The sequence below is a fragment of the Oxyura jamaicensis genome, chromosome 1 (genome assembly GCF_011077185.1).
Source record: "Oxyura jamaicensis isolate SHBP4307 breed ruddy duck chromosome 1, BPBGC_Ojam_1.0, whole genome shotgun sequence".
Taxonomy (NCBI): Eukaryota; Metazoa; Chordata; class Aves; order Anseriformes; family Anatidae; genus Oxyura; species Oxyura jamaicensis.
The window spans coordinates 131,232,214-131,246,481 of NC_048893.1; the positions used below are offsets into that span (position 1 = coordinate 131,232,214).

At 34.6% G+C, this 14,268-nt stretch overlaps 1 long non-coding RNA gene across 1 annotated transcript; it reads right to left on the bottom strand.

The window, feature by feature from the left end:
* Positions 1–9,252: 9,252 nt before the first annotated feature.
* Positions 9,253–11,824, bottom strand: LOC118160299. The gene is made up of 2 exons (XR_004747408.1): positions 11,768–11,824; positions 9,253–10,731 (listed from the first exon to the last, which is right to left on the bottom strand). It is a non-coding gene; the product is annotated as an uncharacterized LOC118160299 (long non-coding RNA).
* Between the last annotated feature and the right edge of the window lie 2,444 nt (positions 11,825–14,268).

A 14,268-nucleotide genomic window follows, 5' to 3' on the forward strand; every position in this document is an offset into this window, starting at 1 on the left:
TTTTGCACTTATTCAGCCAGTCTGTACAATCTTCAGGAAGGGATTTTGTATGAATGAAGGTGTTCATACCATAGCAAGGCACAGTGATAATACATGATCAATAAAATCAAAGTGAATTGTGCTGGAAAAGCTTTAGAGAGATCATATGGTTCACAGGTTATCATGTGGTAAACACTGGGCCAGAATCAGACATACAGTTAGGCATCTCAGATCGTATTCCTTTTGAAAAAACTTTGATGCATTCTATCATCTGTAGATCCAGGTTACTTGCTGATTACTTCTCTAAGGACTGTGAAGATTACTTTTTTTTAATGTTCTTTGAACATGGTGTCAAAGCAATGAGTTTAACAGTGTTTTGGTTTTACAAACCAGTAATATATCCATTGACATAAGAGAAGCTATGTAGGAAAATATAGGAACAACAATGTATCTGTCAGGATACTGACATGAGCTAAGATTTATTCATTTACTATTTACCCAACGTGTTGCTCATATTTTTTGGCATGTGATACTTTTTAAAATCCTTTAAATAACATAGGGATTGCAAACCACCAGGCAAGATGAAGCAGTTCCTAAAATCTCAGATTTCAGAAATTAGGAAATCTTTCCTTCAGCAGTGAAAACTAGAGCCTTCCTTCTCTTTCACCTCTAGATCTGCCCCAACATGTCTCAGTTTATGATAATATTGCTGCTAGCATTTCTTATCATGTTTTCACACAATTTTGCCAATATCATTATGCTTGACACTCTTACACTACATATAGTCTGGACTATATATGTATAACTGGGCACTTTAGAAAATGAGTGATTGCATAATTTATGATGATGTTCAAATCATAGAATGCACAAATCATATGAATGCATACAACCCATCATTTTTACATCAGTGGCAGATGAGCCATGATGTGGCTTCTTATTTGTACATACTGTGACCTTTTAGAGATGCTTCTTCTGCCATAAGCTAATTAGATCAGCCCAATCATGTGAACCAAATGTTTTAGGCTATGTAACTGGCACTGGAGTTCCATCTTCTAAAAATAATATTTCTCATTGTTGTTGTTGTTGTTGTTGTTGGGTTTTGTTTTGTTTGGTATTGTTTGCTTGTTTATGTATTCATTTATTTATTTAAAGTTCTGCAATGAATTTTTCCAAACAAGCTTATATTTTTGCATGAAGTCCAAACTAGCTGAAGTCATGAAAGAGAAACAATTAAAAATAAAAATAATAACAATAATAAAAGCACAAGAAAGATGAAGAAATATTATCAACAACAACAACAAAAACTGAGACTAGAGACATCTGTAATCTCTTATGTCGATCACTTTCAATCCTTCATAATCCCTAAACACCAGAGGTGACAAGGGCAATGCTTTTAGAGGAGCATAGAGCAAGGAAGAGAAATTGAAGTAAAATCAAATTCAGATGACATAATGTTGAAGTTAAATGCAACAACCGGTGGTCTATAATGATTCTAAGTCTTTGTTATCAATTAACAGGTAAAAAAATAATCAAAGAAGAAATATTTTGCAGAAACAAAACTGAGTAAATTAAAAATAAGTCAAAATAAATTGGGGAAGAGATAACTATACTGATACCTTCATTTTTAAAATAGTATTATACCAGTATAACATGAAAATCTCATTAAAACATCCTTCATCATAAACCTTTTCAGAAATAGACCTTTCTAAGACTATGACCCTTTAATAAAAATAAGGTTAAAGAGAAGGCGTGAAGAGACACAAACACATTTACAGCAGTCAATGTAATTTTAGCTGAGTGAGACATTTTCAATACAGCTCAATGAAGAGACAGTGTTTTCTAGATTTAGGCAGACCAAATCTTAAAATAAGACCAAAATAATTACTGTAAGTATGATATTGTTCACCTGAAGATAGACTACTTATTTTTACAAAATGTTACTGATTTAATGATCTCTGTCAGAGTCTGGAAATCATCTGAAATATATTTTGGAGGCATTAATGTCTCTGTTTCCCAGGGAAAGGGAAGGGAAGGGAAAGGAAGGGAAGGGAAGGGAAGGGAAGGGAAGGGAAGGGAAGGGAAGGGAAGGGAAGGGAAGGGAAAAAGGGAGAGGAAGAAGGAGAGGGAGAGGGAAAGGGAAAGGGAAAGGGAAAGGGAAAGGGGAAAGGGGAAAAGTAAGGGGAAAAGGAAAGGGAAGGGGAAAAAGGGAAAAGAAGAGAAGATGTAAGAATGAAAATGTACATAGAAGATACTCACCAAGACCAAGAAGTAGAAGAAAAGCAGAGAAAGAAGATGAAATTAAGATCAACTAAGAATCCCTTTCCTGAATGTATTTGGTATTCATAGTTTCTCGACAATAGAAGTTGAAGATTGATTGTAATTGTGAAGCTGATATATTGATTGATAATTATTATTCATTTACTTATTTATTGGCTCCTGTAAAGCAGAATTATTCTGTGTTCTGTAGTTCCTGTGGTAAACATATCTGTAAAATTATGAAAGGGTTAAAGAACATATCAATGTTAGTGACATTACATTGTGCGTTTATTATCAGCAAGACTGTTCTGAAATATGTACATTTATCAAATGTAAACTATTCTGCTTATGCAAATAAAACATCTTAGAGCATAAAAGGTTTATGTGCTTCCTTAGTTTCACACAGTGTGCAAGTTTTTACCTATTAGAGTCTAAATTGGCATTCCCCAGTCCATCATGCTTACACAGATCTTACAACAAAATTTCTAAAACCAAACCCAAACCAAATTAACAACTAACAAATGTCATGTGTTATAATTCCATTAAACATTAAGAAACATTTTTTTTTAATATTTTTAACCATCTTTTTCTCCCTTACATACATTTAATTAGGCCTTCTGTTCTCAGACAATGACAAGTTGCCTATTGTATTTTATATTCCTCTGAATTCAGATTTCAGTGAAAAGCTATCAGCCTATGGGAAGAAAACCCAACATCATTGAAGTTTATTGTTTATCAGTATTCAGAAACTATGGGATGCCTGCCAGATATATTACTTCATATTTAATTCAGTTATAGAACAGCAATGCATTATTTCAAAATTAGAATTAAAATAGGTTATTCAGCAAGTGTCAGGTTCTGATCAAAATTCTGATCTCTGTAAAGATAGTACACTCCATGTTTTTGTGGATATACTATAAATTCATAAAAGTCTGTAGTCATCTTCATGTCCTCATAGAGTTGAAAAATTAGCTGCAAGAAGCAAACAGACATCTTGTCTTGAATGAGCTGAAGTGTTACCTGGATCACTCCACCACTCACAGGGAACTGAGATTGCTGTATCTTGTACACCTTGAAGTAAAATCATGTCTGCACTTATTATGCCTTAGTAAAACACTATTCACACTGTTTTCCCAAAGTACAAATGAGTAAGAATGAATATTTTTGTTAGTTACCAATTGAATAAAAATTGGAAAAACAAAAAACAAAACAACAACAACAACAACAACAAAAAACAGTTCCATGTTTCAATTAAAAGAAATAAGGAACAAAAATATAAACCAAATAAAATAAAATTTCAAAGTCAAATGTCAAGAAATGTCCTTATTTAAGATTCTGTAGTTTTTTGCACAGTCTCTGAAGTTACATTCCTCTGGAGGTAACTTTGCAGGGTGTTGTATTGTTTAGAATAAAGTGTAGAAGTAAAAAAAATTAGTTGCACTGCACCATAGAAATATTATTTCCTTCCTAGTCTACGGTGAATGGAAGTTTCCTCCACCTAGGTTGACAGAGAAGAGCAGCTGAACACCTAAGAGACCTCTAATATTTGATCTAAACTTCATTAAATAAGACCTGTGATTGGTTGAAGTAGAATAATCTTAACAGTGACATATTTAATCAGGGATCTGTATGTGCTTATTGTTACAGGACACTTTAAATTGCGTCCTGTAACAGTACATAAGTACATGTACTTTAAATTGTGTAGATCTTCATCTCCTTGTTAAATTTATAAAAAGCCTTCATTTTACAAAATAATAATAATAATAATAATCTGCAAAAATAAAATCTGTAATTTTCCTATTAAGACAGGATACTAAGCTAAATTAAGAGGTTTTCGGTGTCACAGTGGTGGGCACTTTATTTTGGATCAGTTTACAACTGCAGGAAGTTAAATTCTGGTTACCTAATGCAATTTCAATATATCTTAATTATAAAATTCTATTCACTTCAACTGAATATCTAGCTTTAGACTTCAATGCCTAAAGTAATTCTATTATCATCAAACTTTACCTTCTGCATATGCAGATTAGAGAATATTTCCAAAAATCAAAGTTGTATTTTTGGAAAGATATTTGATCTGATTTAAATTGCAGTTCTTGGTTTATCCACCACTACCTATGGTAGTGTTTCAATGTTTAATTATCTACAGTACTAGAAGATGTTATCTTATATTAAAGTTAATTATATCTAACCTCAAATTTGAGATATTGGGTCACATGTCATGGTTTTGGCTGGAACAGAGTTAATTTTATTTGTAGATGCACAGAATCACAGAATCACCTAGGCTGGAAGAGACCTCCAAGATCACTGAGCCCAACCTCTGACCTAACACTAATGAGTCCTCCACTAAACTACCAAACCACATCACTTAAGCTCTACATCTAAAGATATTTTAAAGACCTCCAGGAATGGTGACTTAACCACTTCCCTGGGCAGCCCATTCCAATGCCTAACAACCCTTTTGGTAAAGAAGTTCTTCCTAATATCCAACCTAAACCTCCCCTGGTGCAACTTTAGCTCATTCCCCCTCATCCTATCACCGGGCATGTGGGAGAACAGACCAATCCCCACCTCGCTGCAGTCTCCTTTAAGATACCTATAGAGAGCAGTAAGGTCACCCCTGAGCCTCCTCTTCTCCAGAAGAGCTTGGCTCTCGCCGAAGTGATCGGCTCTGGGGCAGACGCGTTCTGTAGCAGGGCAGGAGATTAAGGCAGGCAGGTGTTTTTTTTTTTTTTTTTTTTTTTTTTTTCAAAGTATCAAAGGTTATAAAAAAGCATATTATTAATTTCATTTAGGAGATGTGTTTAATACACATAGCAAAAATTATCCTGAAATTTTTCACACATTCATTTAAAGTAATAGCAGAAACTAAACTTTGCTAATCTCCCAAAAAATTGGGAATTTGCTTCCCTCTAACCCTACCATTAGAGCTATAGCAATGTTTTTAGAATATGCCAGTGCAACACTAGAAGGATGAACATTTTTTTGAATGTGAGGGTAAAAATTACTTCCTCAGGTGTATGTAGCGGTATGTGAGAGGGAAGTTATAAACAGAAAGGGAAGACTACAGTGTTGTATAGAGTTTACACGGCATTTTTTTTTTTTTTTGGGGGGGGGGCGCCCGGTGGGGGAGGTTGTTGCTGATGCTGCTGCATGGGTGCCATCTGTGAGAATAGTCCAAAAGTTGTCCCATGTTAGATAAGAGCCAGTTCCAGCTGGCTTCAAAAGGCACCTGCTGCTGGCCAAAGCTGAGGCCATGACCAATGCTGGTCATGCCTCTATGAGAGCACATATATATATATATATATATATATATATATATATATATATAAACCTAACGACAAAACAAACAAACAAACAAACAAACTAAACTAAACTACTGCACAACAGCAGCTGGGAGAGAGGAGTAGGAAAATGTGAGAGAACCAGCCCTGCAGACCCCAAGGTCAGTGCAGAAGGAGGGCAGGAGGTGCTCCAGGAGCCAGAGCTGAAGTTCCTGTGCAGCCTGTGGAGAGGCCCCTGGTGGAGCAGGCTGTCCCCCTGCAGCCCATGGGTCCCACAGTGGAGCAGATCTCCATGCTGCAGCCCGTGGAGGAGCCCCCGGTGGAGCAGGTGGATGTGGCCTGGAGGAGACTGCTGCCCATGGAGAGCCCCTGCAGGAGCAGCCTCCGGGCCAGAGCTGCAGCCCATGAAGAAGAGCCCACAAAGAAGCAGAGAGTCGGGGGGAGGGGGGCAGGGGGGCTGTCACCCATGGGGACCCATGCAGGCACAGTCTGTTCCTGAATCTCATGACCCACATCAGAGACAGAAAGTCTCAAACTAAAAACAAATATGGAAAACAAACAAAACCCTTAGCTTTCACTGAACCAGCAGCTGATTTCCAGCACATTAGAAATCCCAAAGGAAGATAAAATTATTTTGACATTATTTTATTTTATTTTTAGAATGCATAAAAGCATGCTCAGCTTGAAGAGAATAAATCAGAAAATCATAATTCTTTTTACATCTATGGTATGCTTTCTGGAAGCCTTGACTTTGTTTTCACTGTTATTTAAGCATTTAACTGTTTTTAATAGCATCATTAAGAGGCGTTGCACAAACAATTTCCCTTTCAATATTTGCAATACAGAATATGTAATGATAGGATGGTTGTTAAACACATTGCCCAGCACTGTTCAACAAGAGGCATAAATGACATTACAAAGCTAAATGGCAATTAGTATCTCAAGAGGCTGACATTTATAGACAGAATAAAAAGATCTGTGTTGACAGAAGAAACCTGAATAAAGATAATTTTGGAGCACATGGATATACATAGATTACCATTCTACTTTGATATCATGCTAGAATATTTTTGATAAAGAAGTCCGCTAGATGTTATTGTTACAATAGGCATAAAAATAGTTTGTAAAGATTTAATCTTGTTCTCTATTTCTATTAGTATCTCATACTTTGATTGTTATCGTGACTTAATAAAAAAACACCACCATATGGAATGTCTTTATACAGTGATATCAGGCCCTTCTTCTGCTGAGGTAGAGAAGGTACTCACCTTACTGCCTGTGATCTTCAGCAGAGTCAGATTAAGTAATTCAGAGGTATAGAGGTATGTTGTTTCATTGTTCAGCTCCAGGGGAATATGGCCCTGAGATCATGTTGCTTTTATTATTTGGTATGTTGCTTTTTTGTTTGTTTGTTTGTTTGTTTGTTTGCCGTCTCTTTTCTTTTCTATTTTCCCTTCCCTTCCCTCTTCAGGAAGGGAAGGTTTAACCACAAAAATGGAAAAAGTCTTATAAGTGCAAAGTGAATAGGTATGCTAAACAAGAAATGCCTGTCTTCACAGTCAATCTTTAGACTGTAAGTACAAATTAAAGTGTGGTTTAAAGCAATTATTTTTTATTATTTTTAATTAAAATTCTCATTCAGGGTAAAAACAAGTGAACTTAATACTTGACTGTGGAGTGTCTTATTAGCATTTTACTTTTGGTGTTGGTTTGTACTACAGCCCAAGCTACAGTATATCTTTTCTGTAGCTAAGATAGTCTAAGTCTACAAAGATGACAAGTTTAGTTGGTTTCACCAGTTTTCTGTAGCAGCACTCTCAGCTAACATCACTCTCCATCAAATATGTATTTGCCCTGAAACATGTATTTGAATGATTAGCCTTTCTGCAAACACAACCTTACACTTACAGAGGCACTCCATAGAGAGAACAAAATGCTCTGGAGATTTATAGAAAAGCTCTAACTCATATGGATCAAGGATGTATGAACTCATGTGTCTTGAGAAAAGCTCCCGACTTTGACTAAGTGAACAGATTTTTTTGTTGTAAAATAATACTGCTTTAGCTTTCTGATAGCTGGAAACTGATAGCTGAATAAAAATGGAAGACAAGAAATAACATCACAAAAGGGTTATAAGGTAAAAGTCCAATAGTAAAAAAAAAAAAAAAAAAAAAAAAAAGGACAAAAAAAAAGATTAGTATAAAGGATGGAGGCAGAGTAAAAAGATAATGGAACAAATTGGTCTAGAAAATTACATTTTATTGGATTATTTTTTTTTCATTTAATTGAAGAGATAATGGTAAAGAGAGAAGAAAGCAAAACAGGGTTTCTAAATGGTGAAGGAGAGTGTTTTACTTTCTGTCACTGTGCCAGAATACACATAACACTAATCCATAATAGGAAGATAAAGGGGATTTCCACATGGCCTATGGAGGCACAGCCTATGCCTTTTAGACTTTTCTGGTAATACAGACAATGCCATGACTAGTGAATGACATACAGATCATACACATTGGTTGCTTTTGTAAACTGTCCATAGGATTTATTCATCAAAGAGCAAACATCCTTTAATAACAATAATGGGCTCAATCCAGAGCCTACCAAAATTAATGTGATTCAAAGAGGAGTTTGTTCACAACTTTTTTTTTTTTTTTGTCTTTACTGAAAAAGGCAATGGCTGACAGACTCTGAACTTGACAATATTATCTCTAAAAATAATTTTGATATGTCATTTCCTAAATAACTTCATGAAATACTTTACGGCTTGTTTGTTTTTTTGGTTTGGTTTGTGCATTTTTTGTTTGTTTAATTTGTTGTTGTTCTCACTTAGAAATGTACACTTCTAAAATATTAAAATAACCTTAAAAGGGTAACACTAATAACATTAAACGGATGTTAACATCATCTGAAAAAAATGTCCTTGAAATGTGTGCTTTTCAGTCATCCTAAGCTTATGTTGCAATTTCTCTCTTTTAATTAATGGTACAAATAAAAGTAATCATACCAAAAAAAAAATCTATATTTTAAAATATGTTTTAATGTGCCCTAAATGTTACTAATAAACCAGAGGATTAGATTCTTTAGCCTTTAGAAAAAATAAATAAATAAATAAAATATAATACGCATCATGTACATTCTGTTAGGGTACATGAGAAGTTCATCTCCAGACACAGAAAGAACACAGAGGAACAACAATAGACAGATGATGCCCACATTGCACCCTGCCGTATCCCATCCCATCCCACTGCACTGTGAAGGGAGCCCAAGGGGCCCCAGGGTGGTAAGGAGACTGGGATCCAGGGGCATAGTATTGGGCATACTGAATATATGAGCCCAGCTGCTGGAGCTTGTATGTTTGTATACATATATATATATATATATATATACATATATATATATATACACCCAAACACAACCCATGTTGTGTATATACATATGTTATATATGTGCACATATATAAATATATATTTTAATGAATATACTATTTAAATATACATATAAAAATACATGTACATATATGTATACACAGACTCAGTGTCTGAGCCCACATGTATATATGTATACATACATATATTCCCACTAACAGCTTCATCCTGACAAGCCAGAGAGGGGAACACGATGTAGCCATCAGAATTTACAGTGTTTGAATGTTGAGTTCATCTGCCAGTGGTCTGTATGGCTGGCTGTCTATATATATGTCTATATATATGTGTACGTATATTGAGTATCACAACATTTACAATTCACAGGAACTTTAATGAAATAGCATTGCACGTTTTGGTAATTTAAGAGCATACATATCAGTCATTAAGTTTGTTTTCTACTATAATTAAATCCCATTTCACATACTGCTTTTTCTCTAAATAGACAATTTAATATTTTTAAATATTAGGTTTAACATCTACTTAATATCTATTTTAAATACTTCTGTATATATTATTTTCAGCACTTAAAATTTAATATCAATAATCTTAATATTATTTCATCTGTGAAAGGAAGTTGTGCCTTTTTAGTGAATTTCTGAAGGTCTTTACACAATATGACCTAGAGCTTTACATATACTTTTGAATTTGTTGCAGAAATTTTTATATGATAATAAACATTTCTTTTTCACTAATCGATGATATGCCTATATGACAATAGAAAATAAACAAAAGCAGTTTGGGGAGGGGGGAAGCATATTTGAGACATGATTCATTTGCCAACATTTTGGTACCTACTGTAATTTGAAATAAAGCATTCACATGGAACTGGAAAATAAGGTAACGTTTGAGTAGCCATTGACCTCTGGAGAATCAGATGAAACTCCTCATCATTGCTTACAATCTCCACGACAAACCAAGAAGTCTACAAGCTCAGGATGCATATAGTTAGGCATTCCCCTCTATTCAGCACTGGTGAGGCCACACCCAGGAGTACTGGGCCCAGTTCTGGGCTGGCCAGTATCTCACACAGTGCCACAAAAATGATGGAGTGTGGAGCATCTCTTCTATGAGGAAAAGCTGAGGGATCCAGGACTGTTCAGACTAGAAAAGAGATGTCTCGGGGGGTCTCATCAATGTGTATTAATACCTGAAGGAACGGTGCAAAGAGAATAGAGCCAGATCCTTTTCAATGATGCCCAGTAACAGGACAAGAGGCAATGGGCACAAACTGAAACACAGGAGGGTTTTTTACTGTGATGGTCGCTGAGCACTGACACAGGTTGCCCAGACAGATGGTATAGTCTCTCTCCTTTGGGAGAGGCTCCTTTGAGAGGCTGTCAGACATGGTCATGGGCAACAAGTTCTAAGTGGCATTGCTTGAGCAGGGTGTGTGGATCAGATAACCTCCAAAGGTCCCTTCCATCCTCAGCCATTACGTGATTCTGTGATTCCACAAATCATTACTAAATTTCTCAAAGGAAATCCTGTATTTAGGTGTTACTGAATTTTGGCAAATATTTTTTTAAAACAATTTTAAGAATAAATATATGAATAAATATATGAATAAAAGTATTATTTGATCAGGAAATGTGCTGTATAGAAATTAATTTCTCCATTCCATTTGCAGTTCTTAAGGACACTGAAAACAAAATTTCATAGCTCATGTTTAGAAGACCACAACATGGGTTCTGATGGTAAAAACATCTTCATTTTGCATGTCAGATATTGAGCCTAGAGAATTTCAGTGACTGAAACAGTCTTTTTTGATGTAAATGACTGTGGTATTCCTAGAAGATAAATAATAAAATAATAATTTTAATATTGCTCTAATTGATTTACCCTAATGAGATTATTTATAACTGTGAATTTTTGTTCTTATATGAAGGACTAAGTAAACTTTTTTTTTTTTTTCAAGTTACAATAACAAAGCAAAACTTCAACATCCAGAGAATGTTACTGAAAGACTCAGAAGTCCTATGCTTATGTAGATAGCTATAGGATTTCATTTTGATAAATCTTTAGAGCTTTAAGATAAAATAATTTTGAAATAAAAATTACATCTTCTGTATCAAGTAATTAAAAAGTGAAAGTTTAATTACCTGAAAAAAAAAAAAGTATGTATTTAGCTGAAGTGTTATTTACAATTAAATAAGATAAATTGCTAACACCAGGCCAATTATTTGTTTGACTACTGAATCCAGTATCAGTGAATCAGTTTATTAATGATAAGATTTTCTGCACCAGTAGACAATTCCTTTAGGAGATTAACCATTTACTGAAGGAGAAAGAATAATAATAATAATAATAAAAAAAAATACACTGAACAAGAATCCAGATAGGATTTAGAGTTTTTGTTTGTTTGTTTGTTTGTTTTAGTTATATATATATACACATATATATATAATAATTACATAGACAATTATTTGTGCAGAACGTAGTCCTATTTTCTCCAGAAATCTTTTTTTTTTTTTTTTTCCTAGCAAAATGTGTGTATCTTTGAAGTCAATCAATATTTCATATACTTACCCAGGAACAATTGCCACTAAATAATCACACACTATTTATATCAAGGATAGAAATTACAGCCTGCCATTAATGACAATTGACTGAAAGTTGAAAGAACTTTTAAAAATAAATAAATAAAGCTTGAACAAAGTGCTTTGACTTAGCAACATTCTTTTAAATTAATTTTTACTGCAAAAGATGCTGGTTTGATATCTTGAAAGAGCATATGATGGTTTTATTCAGAGAACAAACAGATATTCCAAAACACTAAATTCCCCATGCCACTCTGTATATGGTGCAAAGAAAGATAATACTTACATGAGCTTTATCTTCTGGGTATCTCAGAAATCTTTGGGGAAAAATAAATGGTTATTCCAGAACAAACAAACAAACAAAATAGTATTTTCACAATACTATCAGTATTCTTGTGGCAGTAATATTAAAACTAGCAGCATAAATATTATTTTAAGAATCTGAAAAACATTATGTATTTATTTTTTTAACTGGAGCATCCTGATTCCAGCAGAATTCATAAACTGACATTTCCCACTGAAAAAAAAAAAAAAAAAAACTGTTATTTAATAAATAAATAAATAAATAGCAAGATATGATGCTTTACAATAGAAATGTCAAGTATTTTTCCCCAAATTACAAATAAAATTTAAAACGGCACAAGTGGATGTCATTTAAATAATTATACAATTACATTGAAAAGGCAAGATGCTTAAAAACTTATTTATCTTTTCCAAACACTATGCTTTCATGTAATAAAAGATAACACTCCACAGAAACACATTTTTATATCCTTTGACCTGCACAGTCTTGCTGGAAACCAGTTTGTGGAAATGTTGTGCAAGTTGAATGGGATAAAAGTTTAAGAGAAGAATTAAGATATGATTTATTTTCCAGATTTCTTTATGCTGAGCTGCCACCACAGGAAGATCCACACAGATCAGATTCAGACAATACCTTGTTTCAAACTGTAGAACTGTTACTGGAACTGGGCTTTTGGATTTATATTTTCAGTCTCAATGGTTAGCCTATGCATGTCCATATCCTGTATCAAAACATCACAAAAATGTAAATCAGCCCACCTCAGAAACATTTTTGTTTCCAGTGAAGAAGAACTTTATACAGACAATGTGGAATGAAGCTGCATAATGAGAAGTATGTTCTCTTGCAACCCAAAAAGCCAACCATATCCTGGGCTGCATCAGAAGAAGGATGGCCAACAGGTTGAGGAAGTTGATTATCTACTCTGCTCTTGTGAAGCTCCACCTTGAGTATTACATTCAGCTGTGGGGCCCCCAGCACAAGAACAACATGGGAATATTAGGACACATCCAAAGATGATCAAGGGGTTGGAGCACCTCTCTGATGAAGACAGACTGAGGGAGTTAGAATTTTTCAGCATGGAGAAGAGAAGGCTCCAGGGAGACCTTATAGCAGCCTTCCAATACCTAAAGGGGGCCTACAGAAAAGCTGTGGAGGGACGTTTTGCCAAGGAGTGTTGTTGATAGGACAAGGAGTAATAGCCTTAGAACTAAAGGAGAATTGATTTAGATTAGGAAAAAAAAAAAAAAAAAAAAAAAAAAGGAGGAAATTCTTTGAAGAAATTCTTTACTCTCAGGGTGGTGAGGACAGGTTGCTCAGGTTGCCCAGAGAATCTGTGGATGTCCCATCCCTGGAAGTCTGGAAGTGTTCAAGGCCAGGTTGGATGGGGCTTTGAGTAACCTGATTTAGTGGGAGGTGTCCCTGCCCATGGCATGGGTGTTGGAACTAGATGATCTTTAAGGTCCCTTCCAACTCAAACCATTCTATGATTCTATGATAAGTACCCACAGTTCAAGAGGTACCCAGTGTTTATCATACATTATCCTTGACCCCTTCTCTCAGCCACTCCTTACAGTCTACAGAAGCAAGTTTTGGTGTCCCATACTTTCACTGATGTCTCCTTTGCCAACTTGCCCATGAGAGAAAGAAACTCAGACTTTAATCTCGTAGCATTGACAATACCACCATAAGTCACCTCCATGCATGCCACAGCAGCATTTTGATGTGCATTTTGTGCTGATATTTAGTCTAATTCTTGCTTATTCCTAAAATTTTCTGGAGCTTAACTGACTTCAGAGATGGCATAATGTATTTTAACATTATAACAGACCTCAGCACCAAATCTACTTAGCTCAGTCTACTGAACTTCAAACTAACATACAATAATACAATAAATTGTAACTGTGCAAAATAATCCCACTCTCAGTAAAGGAAACAAAGACGTGTAATACAAGACTTTCATTTTTGGTTTACAGGACCTGCAGTCTGAGATATTATTGTAAAATTTGTTTTCCTAATGCTTACAGAAAATACACTTTAAACATTTTTCATACAGTCTCTACTAGAAAGAAAACTTTGGAGGTACTAATTCAAGGTATGGCATTAGCATTTAAACACACAATCTCTGTTTTTTATTTTTTATGCAAATTAAACATATTTATCATCTTGAGAGGGTTTTATCAAAAATAAATATGCTTCTTAAATTCAGTATATGTAATAAACAAACAAGCAAAACAAACAAAACAAAAACTACCAAACATTAATTTACAAGCATGCGTATTGGCTTTCTTCTTCAAAGACGTTGGTGAATTTATCAATAGTGACCTAAATAGATCTAGAAGTGCTTTAGGAGTGGAATTCAGAATACAAACAATAATATGACTAGGCTGAGACATCAAATGAAGAAAATTTAAGGTACAAGCAAATCCATCTTGTTATGACATGGCATGAATGACATTACTGTGAATAGTTTTAATTGAGTTGCA